General features: G+C 40.8%; 1 protein-coding gene across 2 annotated transcripts in view; it reads right to left on the bottom strand.

Annotated features, from left to right (window-relative positions):
• The window catches only part of DPYS (dihydropyrimidinase), a 121236-nt gene that overhangs the window by 3319 nt on the left and 105700 nt on the right, over nucleotides 1–12217 (bottom strand). Inside the window, exon 10 of one of the 2 annotated variants that reach the window (XM_043483691.1) lies at nucleotides 7898–8839. The exons of the other annotated variant lie outside the window; for it this stretch is intronic. The gene's annotated coding sequence lies outside the window, so the exon portion shown is untranslated. Of the gene's footprint in view, nucleotides 1–7897; nucleotides 8840–12217 lie in introns of those variants that run through there. 2 annotated transcript variants of the gene reach the window in all.

The raw sequence follows: 12217 nt of genomic DNA, 5'->3' as shown, positions 1-12217 counted from the left end.
GAAACACAGATGGCCAGTAGGCACATGAAAAGATGCTCAATGTTGTTGATTAGAGAAATGAAAATCAGAGCTACAATAAGGTACCACCTCACACAGTTCAGAATGGACATCATTAAAAAGTCTACAAATAACAAATGCTGGACACGATGTGGAGAAAAGGTAACCCTCCTACTCTGTTGCTGGAAGTGTAAGTTGATGCTGCCGCTATGGGAAATAGTAAGGAGGGGCCTCAGAAAACTAAAAATAGAATTACCACATGATCTAGCAATCCCATTCCTGGGCATATATACAGACAAAACTATAGCTCAAGATATATGCACCCCTATGTTCATAGCAGCACTGTTTACAACAGCCAAGACATGGAAGCAACCTGAATGTCCATCAGCAGATGAATGGATAAAGAAGACGTGGAACCTAGATATCAGCACAATGGAATAATACTCAGCCATAAAAAAGAACAAAATAATGCCATCTGCACTAATGTGGATGCAATTAGAGATTATCATACTGTGTGAAGTGGGTCAGAAAGAGAAAGGCAAGTACCATATGATATCACTTTTATGTAGAATCTAAAATATGACACAACTGAACCTATCTATAAAACAGAAGGACAGAAGGACAAATAGAACAGATATGTGGTTGCCAAGGGAGTGGGGGTTGGGGAGGGGTGGAGTGGGAGATGGGGGTGACAGATGTAAGCTCTTCTATATTGAATGGATAAGCAAGGTCCTGCTGACAGCACAGGCTTCCCAGGTGGCCAAATGCTAAAGAACCCCCCTGCTATTGCAGCTTAGACATAAGAGACGCAGGAAGATCCCCTGGAGGAGGACATGGCAACCCACTTCAGTATCCTTGCCTGGAGAATCCCATGGACAGAGGAACCTGGCAGGCTGCAGTTCAAAAGGTCGTCCAGAGTTGGACACGACTGAAAAGACTTAGCACACATGCCCTGTATAGTACAGAGAATTATATTCGATATCCTGTGCTGAACCATAGTGGGAAAGAATATTTTAACAAGAATGTCTATATATAACTGAATCACTTTGCCATGTGGCAGAAATTAGCACACTATAAATCAATTATACTTTAATAAAAAATTAAAAATAATTGACTACTCAATTTTTGTAAAAAATTGGACCCTCAGCCTTTCTAAATTCTATTAATTAACTAGCTTACTTATTTACCTAAAAATATCACCTTTATCCACAGCAAAAAATTGAACAGGGCACATAGAAGGTGCTGGGGATGCCCAGATAACTCACCTTTGTCCATGCCTTTGGGATGCTTTCAGTCTACTCAGGAAGACAGATATATGCTTAGACAATAAACAACAGTATGTGGTAGCTTTTGCTAAGTCCCAAGGGCACGGAGCAGGCAGTGCCTTCAGGGAACAATGGGCTGTCTCTCTGCCCTCATCTGAACGCTGTAAACTGAATGCTCTGTTTACCCCCCTTCTCTATGAGGAGGACACTAGAGGGGTTGGTAAAGGGGTCTTAATTTCCTTGAAACCAAATTACCTTTCTGAAGTAGCAAAATCCGTCTTGTTTCTAATGGACTTTGAACAGTTCGCCAGATACCTGGAGAATGTCCTGCTGTTGTTATCTGTTAGGCATGCTTGCCCTTATTCTGAAGAGCTTGTCCCCACTGGAAGGACAGACAGGCAAAGAGGTGCTGGTCACCAAAGGCAATTTTGATCTTGAAAACAAGATTCAGGCTTGCTTATTAGGGACAATCTAATGTAGGACATAAAATGCTTATTAAATTTCAGCTTATCCACTTTAGATTTAAATGAATGGTCAGTTAAATTTCTGGAGACATCTATTGTGAAGTGCGCTCTCTTAATCTTGTAAACAGGCAGAAAGATATTGTCCTAAGTAATTTAATACAACTTCCTTTCACCTCTAATTTTAATGGCTTATAAAACTGTATCGCATGGTCTAAATCACTATTTCCCATCTCATGAATCTGTACTTGGTGTCCATATTTTGCTATAAGTGTCATTACGATGCCCTCATTGACTCCATATTTGTTGTCAGTTGTGTTTCTCTTTGACAGTAAGATACTAATTCTAAAAATCTTCATACTAATACATTTCTTTTACTGTTATACTGAGGATGTTAAATATTGTCTTTCCTCTTAGATTCTATATCTGCTGCTTTTTCTTTTAGAACCTCGTCAATCCTAATTATAATATAGGATATATTTACATCTTCACATATCATATATTTTTGTCTTAATTAACCTAAGAGAAATAAATAAAAATATCTAACACTTAAGGAAGTAAGAACTAACTTTTTAACCCAGTCAGTAATACTGACAAAGACCACTGAGGTCAGTTATTATTATTATTGCATTTAAGGCAAGATAAGTTTTAATGATATGGTTCACTCATTTACTTTAATTAATCTGATAAAAATGATTAGAGTCACCAATCCTTCACACTGCCTCCAAGTAAAGAAAGTTAATTGTTCTCTTAAAGATGTTGGGTACTACTTAAAAGAAATCTTTCATGTTACCCTAAGACCATAATCATTAAGCCTCATGATAACATAAGATGTAGTGGTGTGCATTTATATAAGTTCATATACCATATATAAATTCATCAAAGTTCATACACCAGAAAATTTATTAGGTCAGCTTTTTAAATCATTGCTTTCAAGAATGCCCAGTATCTTTCTATATTTATAAAATTGTTTACGAAAATTAAACTTGTCTTAAAATCTAAGCAAATTTGTTTAAAAATAATTATTGTAAAGATTTATTAGTACTATCAATGTATTTGGCAAAGTTAGGGAAACTCAAAAGATTAAAAAGCAGCTTTGAAAAGATTCTCATATAATTAGGGTACATGCATGCAGAACTTTTGAAATTAGAACTTTGTACTTTTAAATAAAATGACAAGCTAATTGCTTGTTCTTAATAATATATCGTGGTTCGGAACCACTATATCTGTGAAGTTTAGTAAGCATAAATTGAAGAGGTGAATATCTATTTTGACAAGCACCAATTAGCAAAGTCAGTCCAGGAACGACTGCAAAAGAGTACAAGAGAAAAAGAAGGTGGGTAATCCAGGATATTTGTAAATTTATCACTGACATACACATGAAAAACTAACGTTGTGTTTAGTAAGCACATGCATAACTTTTTAAGAGAGGTTTTTTTTTTTTTTGACTGAACAAACATAGTATTTTAAAATCACCATATAAGAAAACAAAAGTCATTACAGATTCTGAAAATAAACTGGACAGATTAGGGCGTGTCATGAATGAAAAAGTCAATGATTGCTGGTGAGATTGTGGAAGATTATTTTTCATATTTAGAGTTTTCATTTCATGCAAAGATGGGCACAATAAAGACAGAAATGGCAAGGATCTAACAGAAGCAGAAGAGATTAAGAAGAGGTGGCAAGAGTACACAGAAAAACTATATAAAAAAGGTCTTAGTAATCTGGATAACCATGATGATGTGGTCACACCTAAAATCAGACATCCCGGAGTGTGAAGTCAAGTGGGCAGTAGGAAGCATTCTACAAACGAAGCTAGTAGAGGTAATAGAATTCCAGCTGAGCTATTTCAAATCCTAAAAGATGATGCTGTTAAAGTACTGCACTCAATATGCCAGCAAATTTGGAAAACTCAGCAGTGGCCACTGGACTGTTTTAATTCCAAAGGTCTGTTTTAATTCCAAAGGTCAGTTTTAATTCTAATCCCAAAGAAAGGCAATGCCAAAGAATGTTCAAATTACCATACAATTGTACTCATTTCACTTACTACCAAAATTATGCTCAAAATTCTCCAAACTAGGCTTCAGCAGAACCAAGAACTTCCAGATGAATAATCTGGATTTAGAAAAGGCAGAGGAACCAAAGATCAAATTGCCAATTTTTGCTGGATCATAGGAAAAGCAAGGGAATTCCATAAAAATGTCTACTTCTGCTTCATTGACCAAGGTAAAGCCTTTGACTGAGTGGATCACAGAAAACTGTGGAAGTTTCTTAGAGATTGGAATACCAATCCACTTTAACTGCCTCCTGAGAAATCTGTATGCAGAACAAGAAGCAATAGTTAGAATTGGACATGGAACAATGGTTCAAAAGTGGGAAAGGAGTACATCAAGGCTGTATATTGTCACCCTGCTTATTTAACTAGTATGCAGAGTACCTCATGTGAAATGCTGGGTTGGATGACTCACAAAATGAAATCAAGATTGCTGAGAGAAATATCAACAACCTCAGATATGCAGATGATATCACTTTGATGGCAGAAAGTGAAGAGGAACTAAAAAGTCTCTTGATGAAGGTGAAAGACGAGAGTGAAAAAGCTGGCTTAAAACTCAACATTCAAAAACGAAGATCATGGCGTCCAGTCCCATCACTTCATGGCAAATAGATGGGGAAACAGTGAAAACAGTGTCAGGTTTCACTTTCTTTGGCTCCAAAATCACTACAGTGGGTGACTGCAGCCACGAAATTGAAAGATGCTGCTCTTTGGAAGAAAAGGTATGACAAACACAGACAGTGTATTAAAAAGCAAAGACATCACTTTGCTGACAAAGGTCTGTATATTAAAAGCTACAGTTTTTCCGGTAGTCGTGTATGGATATGGGAGTTGGACTATAAAGAAAGCTGAGCTCCGAAGAATTGATGATTTCAAACTAGAAGCTCCAATACTTTGGCCACCTGATGCAACGAGCTGATTCATTGGAAAAGACCCTGATGCTGGGAAAGATTGAGGGCAAGAGGAGAAAGGAGTAACAAAGGATGAGAAGTTTAGATGGCATCACTGACTCAATGGAGATGAATTTGAGCAAATTCGGAGATAGAGAAGGACAGGGAGGCCTGGTGTGCTGCAGTTCATGGGGTTGCAAAGAGTAGGACACAACTTAGTGACTAAACTACAACAGCGTGCTATATGGTGGTATGTGATTAAGAAGCCAGACTGCCAGGCAGCAACTTTAAAGCATGTAAGTCTATAGAGTTCTACAGGACTGCAAAGGTATGTCTCCCTGGCCATCATCTCGAGGTGTCCCCTGGGCAGCAACCCCCCAAACTGGGGCCCCAGATGAGCATATGCGCTTCCATCTGGGAGATACCCGCAAGCTACAGTGAGGCAGTGGGAGGGCGCAGAGATGCTTTGACTAGCCTACCTGCCCTGAGAGCACATCTTTATCCACAGGGCCTTACAGGTGGGCCCTGTCCTTTCGGTCAAAGCTCCAGCAAAGAGGCCACCCAGACCGAGAGCCTCGTGTGGGACTGGGGGGAGCACCTCAGATCACCACCTGTGCACTGCCTCGAGTGGCTACCAACCAAGAACCGTCTCGCAGATTGCCACATCGCCCTGGGACCCAGGCATGCAAGCCTGGCTGCCTATGAGAGCCAGGTGATCAAGAAGTAGCCTCTGGACAGCAGCCGCAAAGACTTGGAGCCAGATGCCTATAAAAGTTCCACTGAGGGAATCCCAGGGACCAGAGGTGGTGGGCAGAGAGCCAAGACAGTGGCCACCAGACCCCTAACTTCCCTCCTCAGAATGCCAGCAGGCCCCCAAATGCCTGTCAGATCAGATACCTGCCCCCAGGCCAACTCCAAGACCAGCACATTGGCCTCTCTCTCACAAAGTCCAAGCACCCTGTGTCTGCCCTTCACCCTGAGCTTTCAGGCTGGTGCGTCCCAGGACAGGAACCCTTTAAGAGCCCACCTCCCTATAGCCTCGTGGGGCTTGTGGACAGAGCCCTATTGGTTTTCAAAGCTAGATGTCTTGGGAGCCCATCTCTCAGGTGCAGAGCTTAAAAGTGGTGGCTTCCCACTATGAGGTTTAAACCTTTTGTTCCTCAGTGAGAAGCAATCTCTTCCGGTCTATGATTCTTTAGGAGACCGCAGTCTCCCAGAGAGAATCACCGATAACCTGTCACCCAAGTTTCAGCATTTGATTTGTTTGTTCTTTCATGGTTGGTCAATGAATCATAAAGAACAACAGATGCACTTGGGTCATAAGTATGATTCATTTGATGAAAGAGGGAAAAGATAGCATTTGGTCAAAATAAATGTTTTCTCCACAGACACAAAGAAACAATCAGAACAGTTATTATATTCTAAATGTCATAATTTCATAAGGTTTAAAGTAAGGCTGCAACGTCAGTTGGCTGAAAATGGAAAGTCTGGTTTTTTCAAAGCAAACAGTGCACTCACTCTAAATGCAATATATTAATTAGAGAATGAAAGAAATTGATGAAAATTCTTTTTCTAAAAGGAAACCATTGTAGTGACCGTGCACAAAGAATAGGAGCACTATGCCTTGCAAGTAGAAATGCTAATACATACCAGAAAATAAATAATCTGCTGTTTTAAAATATGATACAATGAAAGAAAAAGAATGTTGAATTGGAAATTATAGGAACTGACTTCTAATTCTGGCTCTGCTACGAGCTAGCTCAGCCAAGGCACTTTCATTTCTAGAGTCAATTCAGTCCTCAGAAATCATGTGTGTGTGCTAAGTGGCTTCAGTTGTGTCCAACTTTGAATGACCCTAGGGACTGGCCTACCAGGCTTGTCTATCCATGGGATTCTCCAGGCAAGAAAACTGAAGTGGGTTGCTATGCCCTCCTGCAAGTGATCTTCCCAACCCAAGGGATTGAACCCCCTTCTCTTATGTCTTCTGCATTGGCAGGCAGGTTCTTTACCACCAGCTCCACCTCAGAGATCATAGTAGCTATTATTTACTGAGCCCTTAGTAGATATCAGACATTGTTTGGGGTGTATAATTTCCATTAATCCTCCCCCAAATCTCAAGAGAGAAGTTCTGATGCTGTTGCTGTTTTATAGATGAAAAAGCTAAGGCACAGAAAAGCTAAGTAACTTGTGTGTTCATGAAGCAATAGTTGATCGCAGTTACTTTCTACCATGCTGCCTGCTACAGCCTGGTTTTGATCTGTTGATTCCCAGCTCAGAGATTTGGATCACAAATCCTGGGGAGTTAACATTCTCCTCACCAAGCATTGGGAAGACCCCCAGGAGAAGGGAACAGCTACGCACTCCAGGATTCTTGCCTGGAAAATTTCACGGAGAGAGGAGCTTGGCAGGCTAACAGCTCACATAGGGGTCGCACACAGAGTTGCCCTGCTTCTGAGGCAGGTGACAGCCAACTTTCCTTCCTCTCCACAGTTCTTGAGGCCAGAGGAGTCTGAGACAGGAGACACCAGACTGACTTCAGTCATTCATGCATATCCTTCCCTATTTTTTTTTATCATTTGTTTTTTGTTGCTCAGTCACTCAGTCTGTGTCTGATATCTTTATATATATACACACACACACATATATACATATGTACATGTATATATATGTATATATATACACATATATATCCATATATATCATATATATACATATATATCATATAATCATATGATTGTATATATAGCATATATATGATATATATATTATATATATGATCTATAATATATATATTTATAAATTTATATAAATATATATATTTATAAATATATAATATATATATAATATTTATTGTATATATACTTACATATATATTAATACTTAGTATATATATACATATATATTATATATTATATATATATTATTATATATATATATAATATATATATTATTATATTAATATATATATATTATATATATTATATATTATATATATAATATATATTATTATATATATATTTATTTATATTTATATATATATTTATTATATATTATATATTATTATATAATATAATTATATATATATTTATAATTATATATTAATATAATTTATAAATTTATATAATATATATAATATTTATTGTATATATATACTTACATATATATTAATACTCAGTATATATATATATACACATATATATATACACATATATATATATATACACACACCCCCCATACAGACATACACAGAGACTCATATACATACTTTGAAAGCAAACCAACATTATTACATTAGCTTCTGCCAACATCCACCCACCAAAGCCTGCAGCCCACTTTCTGTTTGTGTTAGCAGCTTGTAGCCCCCATACCTGGGGTTATCCCACTGAGGCTGAGGGCCGGGGCTATTTATACACCAAGTCCTGCCAGTTGCTGGCTGTGGGCTGGTGCGGCTTCTGGGTGGTATGTATTCCCTGGCACACCTGACTTCCTTCAGTTATGAAAAAAGCTCCCAGGCAAAGAGATGCAGAGACTGGCTGCTGGAGGTCTGCTAGAGCTTGAGGAAGTGGTGAGTCCGGGGAGGTAGGAGGAACCCGGTCCCCACAGCATCTCCGGCAGGGCCACCTCCCCCTCAGTACAATGGAGAAGGGCTGCCTTCCATGATGGTTCAGGCCTCTGCAGATGTTCAAGGACCGCCATCGTCACGATGTGGTTCTCATCCATAAAGCACTGAAAACCCTTTGCTTTCATTCCTGACTCCTTTTTTCTAATAAAATATCTGTTCCTGGTGTGGGGATATTTATACCACAAGATAATAGTTTTCCTGAAAAAGCAGTGTTCTTCTCCAGGTAATGTACTGAAAAACAGTCATCACTGTACTTTGGAATGTGAGAAAGTCATGGGACCACTAATTCAGCTTAAGTACATGAATGATTTCTCTCTGAATGTCTGCCTCATTCAGCCATGAAATCCTAGACAACTCCCAGAAAGCTGTGGCCCAGAACACTTCAATCCCACTCAGAAAACTATTTATAAGGACGTCCCATGTGCAATAGTCTTTAACAGTTTTTCCCCCTTCTCGAATGTTCTCTAGCATAGATGGCATTTATGCAATTCAGAGAAAGGCGTCTCAACAGGATTAGTCAGCAGCCAGTCCTCTGACGCAGCTTCTGTGATCTAGTTAAAAATAGGAAAAGAGGATGTTTTGCATAAGTCATCACCATTGTGCAGTATGGGAGAACTGACCACTTTTTTTTTTTTTTTTTGGTTTCCACATCCTGTTACTTTATCTAAAAATAGATGGAAAGTCTGTCCCTCAATCTTTGGACAAGACCTTAGCTTCTGTGACCCAGGTTCTCTGGTCCTTCTCATGCTTGGGTTCCTTCATAGGCTTCCCTTCACCCCTGCCATTAACGATCCCAGCTCTGGCCTCGAGCTTGGGCTCGGGCTCAAGGCCCCTGCCTTTCCTCCCCTCCCAGGGCTGGCAGACCCCACGGCGGGCAGGGCCCAGGTAGAGAATATGTAGGGAAGCCGACCAGGTGGAGGGGTACACCAGTGTGTGCCCACCTCATCCAAACCGAGGGCAGCTCTTCCTTCTTCCTCCCAGGCCAGCTGACCTGCCCAGATATGCCAGACACACAGAGCTTTAGGGAAGCTCACTTTTATTTTAAAGCCTTTAAAAACTTTTAAATTAATTTTTATTGCAGTATAGTTGCTTTACAATGTTGTGTTCAGTTCTTCTACTGTTCAGTAAAGTGAATCAACTATACATATACATACATTCCCTCTGTTTAGGATTTCTTTCCCATTTAGGGAATTACCCCTTGTATGGTATGTACAGTATGCAGAACCAACTCTTTTAAAGATATCTCTTACTGGGTCATAGCTTAAGTACACATTTAGTATAAACTTTACATTATCCTCTGATGTATTCTACTGCTAAATTCAGATATGAAGAGGTTAGGAGAAACAAGAATTGAAAATTTTTTTCTTTTTTTTATTGAAGTATAGCTGATTTATAATGCTGTGTTAATTTTAGGCATAAAGCAAAGTGATTCATATATATTCTTTTCCCATGTCAGTTATTACAAAATATTGAGTTCCTTCTTCCATACAGTAGGTCCTTCAGAATTGAATTTTTGATGTACAGCCAGAGGAAAGTTGTTCTATGGAACTTGGAATTGTATCTTAGCCACAATAAATGGTCTGCTACATAGAGGCTCATTGAGAGTTGAGGAAAAGCTCTAGATGAAAGATCCCAGCAATCCACTGAGCTGAGGGACCTTATACGCGAGAGACACCAAGTGTAGCAATCCACCTGGTGTCCTATGGGAAGGCAAGGAGTGGTGAAAGGCCCCAAGTGAGGAATAGGATGAGCTGTTGGACCAAGGACAAGCCCACCCACACTGGCTACATGTGGCAGGTGTATAGCAGACAGCTCTCCTTGCAGATGTAAAAATCCACCTTGGAAAAGAAAAGATCATGTAATCCCAAACCACCATTAGTTGGCCTCCTCTGAGAGGTTCTTAATACAGGTGACAGCTGAGAAAGAGACTGAGGTCGTGACACAGGCTGCAAGGGGAACAAGATGGATACTAAGAACAGATCGGCTAGATCCATCGTCATTAAAGTGATGGAACCATGTCGGGAGCCTTAAGACACAAATGGACCAGTCTAATAAAAATGACACAATAAAATGAAATTAAATGTGCACTGTGAGTGGATAAGAATCTGCCTGCCAGTGCAGGGGACATGGGTTCAATCCCTGGTCCAGGAAGGTTCCACATGCTGGGGTGGGGGTGGGGAGGGAACTAAGCCCCTGAGCCTCAACTCTTGAAGCCCACGCACCTAGAACCCATGCTCCACAATGAGAGAAGCCAAGGCAACAGGAAGCTGGAACACCGCAACTAGAGTAGCCCCCTTGTTTGCTGCAGCTAGAGAAGGCCTGCACACAGCAACAAAGACCCAGGGTGGCCAAAAATAAATAGAAGAGGTGGTCTTACACTCAAAAAATATATACATAAATTTTTTAAAAAATGGACCTTCTCTCGTACAAAAGGAAAAAAACATGTGCACTGTGACTCTTGTACCTCCTTTTTCTTGGAACGGTGTTCAGATTTTTCATTTGTGCCAAGGGTGAGGTCGCTGCGGTCTGATCATGGCAGTGACCAGCAGGAGGTGGAGTCTGCCGATGTAGGTGAGGGTTTGAGAGCCATATGTTACTTCAGGAGCCAAATGCTTTTCCTGGAGACTCTTCCCAGGGCTTTACAATACACATGGAGAAAAAAGTTTTGAAAGGAATCAATGAAAATGGCTGGCTGACAAGGGAACTTGTTTCTTGGCGAGGAAGTTGTTGAGAAAATTTTTATTTCTAGTTGGAAAAAAAGAAATCATGCCATAATGTGTTTAAACGCAATTTTTAAAGTTAATTTTCTGAGAAGACAATGTTCCCTTAATGTAAGACATTCTATATCAGGACAGGATGTAAACACGCTGGGAACTGCCACGGTTAGACATCTGAGAAAGATACAGCAATGCTTGGTAATGAGAGGCAGGGTGAGTGTGGCATAATGAAGGAGCAAGTTGCCATGGAAACAAGCCACTAAGTGGAATGTGGCCATCTCGAGCGCACACCCATCTCGAGCGCACACACCGCGTGAAGGGAAGGGAAGGAGACAGGCTAGATGGTCGGGAGTTCTCAGGAGGGATCACGAGGGTGGTTCCACATGAACTATGTGGCACTAGAAAGAAAGCCAGAGGCTGTCCAAAGCCACCAGAGAGGGGAATAAAATTCACGGCTTGTTGGGTGTTTTGAACTTGGCTTTATTCATTTGCCTTTCATTCATCCGTTGGTTCATGCCAACAGATATTGATCAGGTACCTTCTGAAGGCCAGGCACTACGCTAGGCGGGTAAGGCTACAGAGAGGAAGGCGACGTGGTCCCAGGTCACGAGGAGCCTGCGGTCTCTAGCTCTTCTCTGGATGAACAAGACCTCAACACTGTCCTCAGGTCCTGCTCCTGGGAATCCAGCCTCTCTGTGCCCGGCAACTCTGGTCCTAATCCAGGATGTCTGCCAAGCTTCCTTCCTGACCCAGTAGCATCCTTGCCACCTTGCCTAGGATTCCAGCTCCTTCTGACCTGATCTTGGCTTCCAACTCCATCCGTGCTTCAGATCTTTGTACTTCCTGGCAGCCTTTTGGGCTCAGATATCCACGTGCTTGTCCTAACCTCCTCCCTCCCATGGCCTCCTGTTGAGCTTTCTCAGAACTTTCCGGCAGCGTCCAATTCATTTCACTGTCCTGGTCCTCCCAGCTCCGTGAATCTTTTCCATGAGTTCTCGAATGCCATTCTAGCCTCCACTTGGCATGCCTCTTTTGGGATCTGGGTTTTACATGTGGCACTCAATAGGGATGGTACAATGATTCATAGTAAATGCTCACATTATAAGCTCTTTCCTAACCCCAATTTCTCCGTGTATCAGTGAACTATACCTCCCGCTTCCTCCAGTGGGACCCAGCAACACCTCCTCCTTCTCTGTGCCCTGTTAAACTTGT

Source organism: Cervus canadensis, chromosome 12 (assembly GCF_019320065.1).
Source record: "Cervus canadensis isolate Bull #8, Minnesota chromosome 12, ASM1932006v1, whole genome shotgun sequence".
NCBI lineage: Eukaryota > Metazoa > Chordata > Mammalia > Artiodactyla > Cervidae > Cervus > Cervus canadensis.
This window is presented reverse-complemented; position numbering and strand designations above follow the sequence as displayed.